The sequence below is a fragment of the Mustela nivalis genome (genome assembly GCF_964662115.1).
Source record: "Mustela nivalis genome assembly, contig: HAP1_SCAFFOLD_441, whole genome shotgun sequence".
Taxonomy (NCBI): Eukaryota; Metazoa; Chordata; class Mammalia; order Carnivora; family Mustelidae; genus Mustela; species Mustela nivalis.
In genome coordinates, this window is record NW_028136214.1 from 422756 (window position 1) to 432504 (window position 9749).

The window sequence follows — 9749 nt, forward strand, 5'->3', positions numbered from 1 at the left end:
GTTTTTGTTTATTTGATAGTGGTTTCAGTAAATGGATATATCTGAAAAATTGCAAAGCCACTATTAAAATAAGTTATTATTATATATAGCATGGAACTGCACATTCCTCCGTTGAATCCGACAGAGCTTCACCATATCCTTAACAACGTGGGAAAAACATGCTATTATTTTTCTTTATAAAATTTCTCCTGTTAGGCTGTGATGGTTGTCATCAGCAGTAACTCCTCTGAAGGCTTTGTCAAAAGAGTTGAAAAAATTGGAAAGGTGTGAATGAAGCTGTTTGCTGAATATAAAGAAAAGAGCATTGAAATACAATTCACACTCTTACTTCTCCTTCTATGCTTTCAGATATTTGACATTTGAAAATATTGCTTCTAGAAGACATGCCCTATATAATTCTTACTTTAAGGAGCAAGTTGCTTTTATAATTGTTTTATTATTCTACCATTCAAGTATTTCCATTTAAATTAAATTCAATACCATTTAAAAAAAAATCAAAAGTGCAGCCAGTATTCAATTCCTGGGCTAAATAATTTTAGAAAGCGTTGTGTTATTGAACCTACAGGGTTTTTCTGTAGTTTTAACTCTTTCTTTCTGTGATTTTTCCCATTAGTCACGTAAGTGACTGCAATATAACAGACATTGAGGATAAAGAAGGACTGAATAGAACAATCCTTGGCCTCATGAAGTTGAGAATCTAGCAAGGGAGTCAAACAATTCACTCATTCAGAGACAATTTATTGAGTGCTTGGCCTAAGATGAGCACAACAAAACCCCAGCCCAGAGGAATCATTTTAATGGGAGAGATAGATGATAAGTAAGCCAACTTAAAAAAAAATTACTGGAAAAAAAAAGTACTGGTTTTTCTTTAATAGTGATGCATATTTGAACTAAATAAGCACATTTTAAAAAGAGCAGTGATTGAGAAGAGGCTTTTTAACTGAGTGGTCCGAAAGGGCCTCCCTGAAAAAGTCTGTTTTGAACAGATTTCTGAATAATATCAGCTAGGAAGCTGCGTAAAAATCTCAGGGATGGGTGATTTTTCCAGTCAAAAAACTGTAAAGGATCCAAAGTCACAATAGAGCTATAAGTTTCTCTAATAAAGTAACTTCGGACAAAGAATGAGAAGAAATAACTAACCCAGGTTTGAAAGAAATGGGACAGACTTTCTATGGAATTCATATTTAATTAAAGCTTTAAAGGACCAAAATACAATAGAGCAAAATTCTGGTCACGGTGATATACCTAATGAAAGTTCATAAACAATGTGTGGGAAGCAAAGAGTGTGTGGGAATGTTGGTAAGAACAGTGGGGAAGAGTCATCCCTGAACATGTTCTTAAATGAAGCAATTCTTGTGTTGTTTTAAAGGGTAAATTGGAGTTTGCCTAAGTGATTAGAGAAGGATGCCTCAGGTTATGGAAGTTCAAAGCCATAAAGATGTGATAAACTACTGCGGACATTTTCATGTATATTTGGTGTTGATTCTAGTAATGGTGATCTAAAAACTCCTACTTAGGACAACTAAAAATCCAGACAAAATAGCTTTTAAAATTAAAAATATCAGAAAGATTATAAAAATTAAGTGTGGGATTACTGGGCCAAAATACGAAATACAATGAGAGCCTAGAGATATATGCCCTGAAGCCATTTTAGCTATGAGAGCATTTGAAACTGCTAAAACACACTGAGCTGTGTTGTTAATAGACTCTTGATACTAGAGAAACAAAATTCAAAATCCAGCAGCAATCAAATTTGAGGACTTTGGTACAACCCAAATGTAAGTTGAGATCCCCAAAGCACAAGGAGAAGCAGAAATAAGACTTCTGTGTAAACTGATAAAGTCAATCACTGAATTTGGAGTATGATTGTCTTGTAGAGTCTCAGATATAAGGGATATCCTGCCAAGGAGGACCATACCATTATTATAGCTCTTAATTATCCCTACTCAATAAGAGTTTCAAATATAATGTCTTGAACATAGCAAAATGGAACAAAGCACACAAAGAAAAACCATTAACAAGATTTGATAGACAAAATGGGATTAAGTATGATGTTAAAATGATCAATAAAGATTGTAAAATGGCTTGATTACTCTGCTCAAAGAAATGAGAGGGGAAGCAAATTGAACAAAAAACTGAAACTAAAAATGATATTGAAAAGGTTTTATAAATGAACCAAATGGATACTCTAAAACTTTATAGATATGACAGCTAATTTAAGATACCACAGGGGTGCCTGGGTGGCTCACTTAATTAACCCTCCAATTCTTTTTACTTTTTTTTTTAACACCTTAATTTTATTTTATTTCTTTCACTTTGGCTCAGGTCATGATGTCAGGGTTGTGAAATAGAGCCCAGAGTTGGGCTCTGTGCTGAGCCTGGAGCCTGCTTAAGATTCTTTTCCCTTCTTTTTCTATCCCTCCCTGCGCTCTCACTTGCTCGCTCTCTCTTGCTTGCAAATAAATAGATAGATAGATAGATAGATAGATAGATAATAGACAAAGCAAAATAAAAGCAGATTATGAAAATAAATATAAAGATTTTGAAATGAAAACAAGTTCAAAATAAAATAGAGAAGACCTACACAGCTAAAAGTTCATTCAGAAAATCTACTATTAAAGAAGTCAGTATGACACAATGTAAGATATCAAAAGATTTGAGCATGTACTTTACAGAAAGGGTAATCCAAATGACCACTCATATATAAAAACTGTTTAGCTTTATTATGAATCTGGAATTAAATTAAATTAAATTAAAAATAAATTAAAACCTAAAATGACATACTATTACACACTTACCATATTGGGCAACAGTAAAATTGTCTTGCAAGAATGAAAGAATGAAAGTGCCCATAATGAAAACATTTGAGGTAAGTTGGACAGTATTTAGAATACTTAAAAATAAAAATAAAGATTTGGTCCATTCCTAGAAAGACAACATGGAACTAAATGAATATTTTCACCAGGATATGCAAACAGATGATTATAGCTATTTCATTCATAACGGCAGATCAGTAGTGGTCTATTTGCACAATGTTACATTAAATAAGAGAGAATATTAACAAACTGGGATGAGGGGCTAGGTTGTTATCATAAACAGATCTTCTATGGTGCTGATTATGTTCTATTTCTCAAAATCTTTAAGTTAAAAAAGTTTTCAAATTTATATCTAGATAGATAGATGATAGATAGACAGATATCCCAGAAGCTGCAATGCTAGGCTAAGACCAGGCTTTAAAGGGCTTTTCTAGACACTACTAAATACTTGAAACCATTCATTATATCATAGCTCAGTGTTTAAATCTCCATTTGTTTCCTCAGTTTCCTAATATTTATCTTAAAGTGACCTGATCCAGACTTTTGATCACTTTGTCTAAATATTTCTATTTTAACAAAGTCCTTTTTAACACTGAGAGACTAAAACTTAGAAAGATACTCTGATTGTTATCTTACTAGAGTGGAAAATAGTTACCCATTAACTAATGATATCCATGTCTACATTAGATCCATGACATTTTTAATTCTTGGGAGCTTTTGGTTAAATGAATTTTTTAAGCTTCCTTTAAATAAAGCTTTAAGCCATCACCACATGAACAAAATTAAAGAACTAAATGAAAACAGGCCAAGTATTTACAGAGTAATAGAATGTGCAGTGGAAAGAGGACAATTCTGAAATCATAAAGCCTAAATTAGTGTGATGCATCTTTACTAGCCATGTAATCATAAACCAGTTATCTAAATGTGTTAGCCTCAGTTTTTTCACCCATGAAATGGTGATGATAATACTTATTATGCAGAGTTGTTTTGTGGGTGTGATGAAGCATGGAGCATGAGAGTCTCATATTCCATGCTAAAATGATAGCTATTTTTATACTTCTAATAATTCTAATAATAGTAATTAAATTGTTCAAAATGGTAATATTCATTTATATTGAGGCATTGTATTGACTATTCATAGACACATTTACCAAAATAAATTTCATTTTACTTTACCCCCTCTGAGGATATATATTCCCTAATTCAATATGAATCTCACTATGAATAATAATTATCAGAATAAATATGCTGATTTTTCTTCTCTTTATTTTGAGGGAAGTATCCTTTACTGTTGAACATAAAGAAGCTTAAGCAAGTCTGTCTTATTCAAAATTTGCATGCTGCTTTCTTATGAACCTAGATGATAGAGTTGTATGAAATAAATTCATGCAGTTAAGACATTTATGTTTGGAAAACTGGGTGGTCAGTTTAGTATTTCAAAAGAAGATTTTAAATTTAAACCTTAAAGCTGAGCTCTTTCAGCCTTATTTATAGACCATCCTGCATGCTTCATAAGTACTCCTTCATTGTAAACTAAGTAATAGTTTTTGTCACAGTGTATATAACGAAAATGGATTTTATATTCTATTATTTCAGAGTTAGTTGCAGTTTCTACTTCCTTACTTCCTTTTTTGAAAAATAGATTAATTCTACAAAACGTTTTTTCTAGCTTTATTGAAAAATAATCGACATATTATAATTTGTAAATTTAAGAAATGATTTCTTATAACATTGCAAACTTTTAACATTGTGTCAATTTTGTACAATTTGATAAATTGGTATACATCTTTATTGCAATATAATCTACATAAAAATGTTAATACATCTACTATCTCGTATAGTGGCCACTGTTTTTTATGCATGTATCGTAAGGAATTTTAAGATCTACTCTCATAGCAACTTTTATGTATATAGTATAGTAGAGATAAACTTCAGAGGTCTTGTGGGTTTTGTTCCAGACTGCCTCAATAAAGTGATTATCTCAATAAACTAAGTCAAATTATTATTATTTTTTTTGGTTTCCCAGTGCATATAAAAATTATGTTTCCCAGTGCATATAAAAATTAAACACTATACTGTACTGTTCAAAAGCATTATGTTTTTAAACAAAAACAATGTATATACCTTAAGTAAACTAGTTCTGAGTTTTCAGTGGGTCATAATTACTGATCACAGATCACCATAACAAATACAATAATAATGAAAAAACTTGAAATATTGCAAGAATTACCAACATGTGACAGAGAGACACAAAATGAACAAATGTTGTTAGAAAAATGGTGGCAGCAGACCTCTTTTATACAAGATTGCTATAAACTTTCAACTTGTAAGAATGTGATATATGCAAAGTTTAATAAAGGGAAGCACAATAAAAAAAGTATGTATATTTTATTAACTATGATCATGATGCTGTACATTAGATCCCCAGAACTTTTTCATATTATAGTTGCAAGTTTGCACCCTTTGACCACCTTACTCCACGCCAGGTTCACCCCTTGTCAACTCAACTCTAAGTTTCCATTAGTTTGCCTTTTCCTCAGATTCTGTATGTAAGGGATATCACAATACATAAATTAAAAAATATATAAAATCTCTGAAATATTTCACTTAGTATAACACCTTCAAGAGCCATCCAGGCTGTTGTAAATGGCAGTATTTCTTAATTTTTCATGGTTAAGTAGTATTCCATAGTATATATTTACCATACTTATTTTATTCATTCATCCATTAATGGATACTGAAGTTATTTCCATCTCTTGCTTAGAGTTAATAATTTTATAATAAACATAAGAGTGCAGATATGTCTTTGAACAGTGACTTCGTTTCCTTTAGATATATACCTAGAAGTGGGATTACTGAATCATATGGTAATTTTACTTTTAATAATATGAATAATCTCCATACTGTTTTCCATACAAATTTATATCCCTATCACAGTGCATAAGTTCCCCATTTTCCCCAATATTTACCAAAATTTGTTAGTTTCAATTTTTTGGTGGTATATATTCTAATAGGTAGTAATATCTTGCTGTGTTTTTCAGAGGTAAACAACAGCAACAACAACATAATGACTTTGCCCTGAGTTTTTTACGTTGAGCACTTTTTAATGCTCCTGTTGGTCATTTATATAACTTTTTTGAAAAAAAAAGTCTATTGAGATCCTATTGCTATTTTTTTAATTATATATATTTTTTCTATTTGTATCTGTTGGTTATTAACATCTTTTCAGATATAAGATTTGTAAGTATTTTCTTACATTCTGTGGATTGTGTTTTCATTCTTTCTCTCTCTCTTTTTTTTTTGGCAATGCAGAAACTTTAGTTTGATGTAATACCATTTATTTATTTTTGCTTTTTTTGCTTTTGTTTTTGGTCTGATATCCAGAAAACTATTGGCAAGACCAATGTCAAGGAGAATTTTTCCTATGTTTTCCTTTAGGAAATGAAGTTTCATGCATCACCTTTCATCTATTTCAAGTTAAAACTTATGAGTGATATAAGGTTCCAGTTTCATACTGTTTATGTGACTATTCAGTTTTAAATATCATTTATTGAACAGATTATTTACCCATTACATATGTTGGCCCCTGTCAAATATTAGGTGACTGTATGAAAGGATTTATTTCTGGACTCTCAATTCTGTTCTACTTGTTTATTGGTCTGTTTTTATGCCAGTATACTTTATTGTTTTGAGCATGAGGGCTTTGTAGTATAGTTTCAAATCAAGAAGTGTAATTTCTCTTCTTCATTGTTTCTCAGAACTGCTTTGATTATTTGTTTTCTTTTATGGTTTCATATAAATTTTAGGATTCTTTACTTACTTCTGTAAAAAAATAATATTGGATTTTTTTTAAGATTTTTAATTTATTTATTTGACAGAGAGAGATGACAATCAGGCAGAGAGGCAGGCGGAGAGAGAAGAGGAAGCAGGCTTCCTGCTGAGCAGAGAGCCTGATGCAGGGCTCGATCCCAGGACCCTGGGATCATGACCTGAGCAGAAGGCAGCGGCTTAACCCACTGAGCCACCCAGGCGCCCCTAACATTGGATTTTTGATAGGAATTGGATTTACAGATGGTTTTCGGGAGTATGGACATTTTAACAATGTTAATTCTTACCATTCATAAATATGAGCTATCTTTCCATTTGTGTCTCCTTCCATTTCTTTATCAATGCCATAATTTATGGAGTACAGATCTTTCATCTTCTTAGTTAAATCTATTCCTAAGTATTTTATAATTTTTGATGCTATTGTGAATTAGATTGTTTTCTTTAGTTTTTCAGATAGTTCATCATTAGAGTGTTAAAATGCTCCTGTCTTGTGCTTACTTTGGCAGCACATATACTAAAATTGGAATGATGCAGAGAAAATTAGCGTGATCACTGAACAAGGATGACATGAAAAACTGGGAAGCAGTCCATATTAAAAAAAATGAAACAAAACAAAATTCTTGTCTTTTATATATTGATCTTGTTATTGGCAGCTTTACTAAATTTGTTTATTCAAATTTTTTTGTGAAGTGTTTAGGATTTTTTAATATGTAAGTTCATGTTATCCAAAAAAAGAAAATTTTACCTCTTCTTTTTTTTTTTTGAAGTCTCTTATTTCTTTGTGTTCCATGTTTCTCTGGCTAGGACATCCAGTACTATGTCAAATGAGAGTAGTGAAAGTGGACACACTTGTCTTTTTTCTGATCTTTAAAAGGAAAACTTTCAAACTTTTTTGATTTAATATGAGATTAACTCTGGCTTGCAATATGTGTTTTTTCTTTAATGGATTTTTTAAATTATTTTTTTTAATTTTTTATAAACATATAATGTGTTTTTATCCCTAGGGGTACACGTCTGTGAATCTCCAGGTTTACACATTTCACAGCACTCACCATCACCCACCATAGCACCTGCCATCCCCAATGTCCATACTCCCACCATCCTCTCCCAACACACCTCCCCCCAGCAACCCTCAGTCTGTTTTGTGAGATTCAGTCTTTTATGGTTTGTCTCCCTCCCAATCCCATCTTCTTTTATTTTCCTTTTCGTACACCCGAAACCGCCTATGTTGCATCTCTACTTCATCATATCAGGGAGATCATAGGATAGTTGTCTTTCTCAGATTGATTTATTTCGCCAAGCATAATACCCTCTAGTTCCATCCACGTCATCACAAATAGCAGGATTTCATTTCTTTTGATGGCTGCATAGTATTCCATTGTGCATATATACCACATCTTATTTATTGATTCATCTGTTGAAGGACATTTAGGTTCTTTCCATAGTTTAATGATTGTGGACATTGCTGCTATAAACATTTGGGTGCATGTGCCCCTTCAGAATGCCACGTTTGTATCTGTAGGGTATATACCCAGTACTACAATCACTGGGTCATAGGGTAGTTCTATTTTCAGCATTTTGAGGCACTTCCACGCTGTTTTCCAGAGTGGTTGCACCAGCTTGCATTCCCACGTACAGTGTAGGAGGGTTGCCCTTTCTCCACACCCTCGCCAGCATCTGTCATTGACTGACTTGTTCATTTTAGCCATTCTGAAAGGTGTGAGGTGGTATCTCATTCTGGTTTTGATTTGTATTTCCCTGATGCCGAGTAATGTGGAGCATTTTTTCATGTGTCTGTTGGCCATTTGGATGTATTCTTTGCAGAAATGTCTGTTCATGTCCTCTGCCCATTTCTTCATTGGATTATTTGTTCTTAGGGTGTTGAGTTTGATAAGCTCTTTATAGATTTTGGATACTGGCCCTTTATCTGGTATGTCATTTAGAAATATCTTCACCCAGATAACTTCTGACAGTCATCTTTTGGCTTTGTTAACTGTTTCCTTTGCTGGGCAAAAGCTTTTTGATCTGATGAAATCCCAATAGTTCATTCTTGCCCTTGCTTCCCTTGCCTTTGGCGATATTCCTAGGAAGTTGCTGCTGCTGAGGTCAAAGAGGTTGCTACCTGTTCTCTCCTCAAGGATTTTGATGGATTCCTTTCTCACATTATGCTTCTTCATCCATTTCCAGGCTATGTTCATGTATGGTGTAAGGAAATGGTCCAATTTCATTATTCTACATGTGGCTGTTGTACTTTCCCAACACCATTTGTTGAAGAGGCTGTCTTTTTTCCATTGGCCATTCCTTCCTGCTTTGTTGATGATTAGTTGACCATAGAGTTGAGGGTGTATTTCTGGGCTCTCTATTCTGTTTCATTGATCTATGTCTGTTTTGGGGACAGTTCCCTACTATCTTGATGATGACAACTTTGTAATAGATCTTGAGGTCTGGAATTGTGATGCCAACAACTTTGGCTTTCTTTTTCAATATTTATCTGGCTATTCGAGATATTTCCATATATATTTTAGGATTATTTGTCCCATTTCTTTGAAAAAAATGGATGGGATTTTGATAGGGATTGCATTAAATGTGTAGATTGCTTTAGGTAGCATAGACATTTTCACAATATTTGTTCTTCCAATACAGGAGCATGGAACATTTTTCCATTTCTTTGTGTCTTCTTCAATTTCTTTCATGAGTACTTTAGTGTTTTCTGAGTATAGATTCTTTGTCTCTTTGGTTAGCGTTATTCCTAGGTATCTTAGGGTTTGGGGTGCAATTGTAAATGGGATTCACTCCTTAATTTCTATTTCTTCAGTCTTGTTGGTTTAAAAAAAATGCAACCAATTTCTGTGCATTGATTTTATATCCTGACACTTTACAGAATTCCTATACAAGTTATAGCAGATTTGGAGTGGAGTCCTTTAAGTTTTCCACATACAGTATCATATCATCTGAAAACAGGGATAGTTTGACTTCTCTTTTGCCAATTTGGCAAAATTTGGGTGTCTTTAATTTCTTTTTGTTGTCTGATTGCTGAGGCTAGGACTTCTAGTACGTTATTGAATAGCAGTGGTGATAACAGACATCCCTGCCGTGTTCCTGACC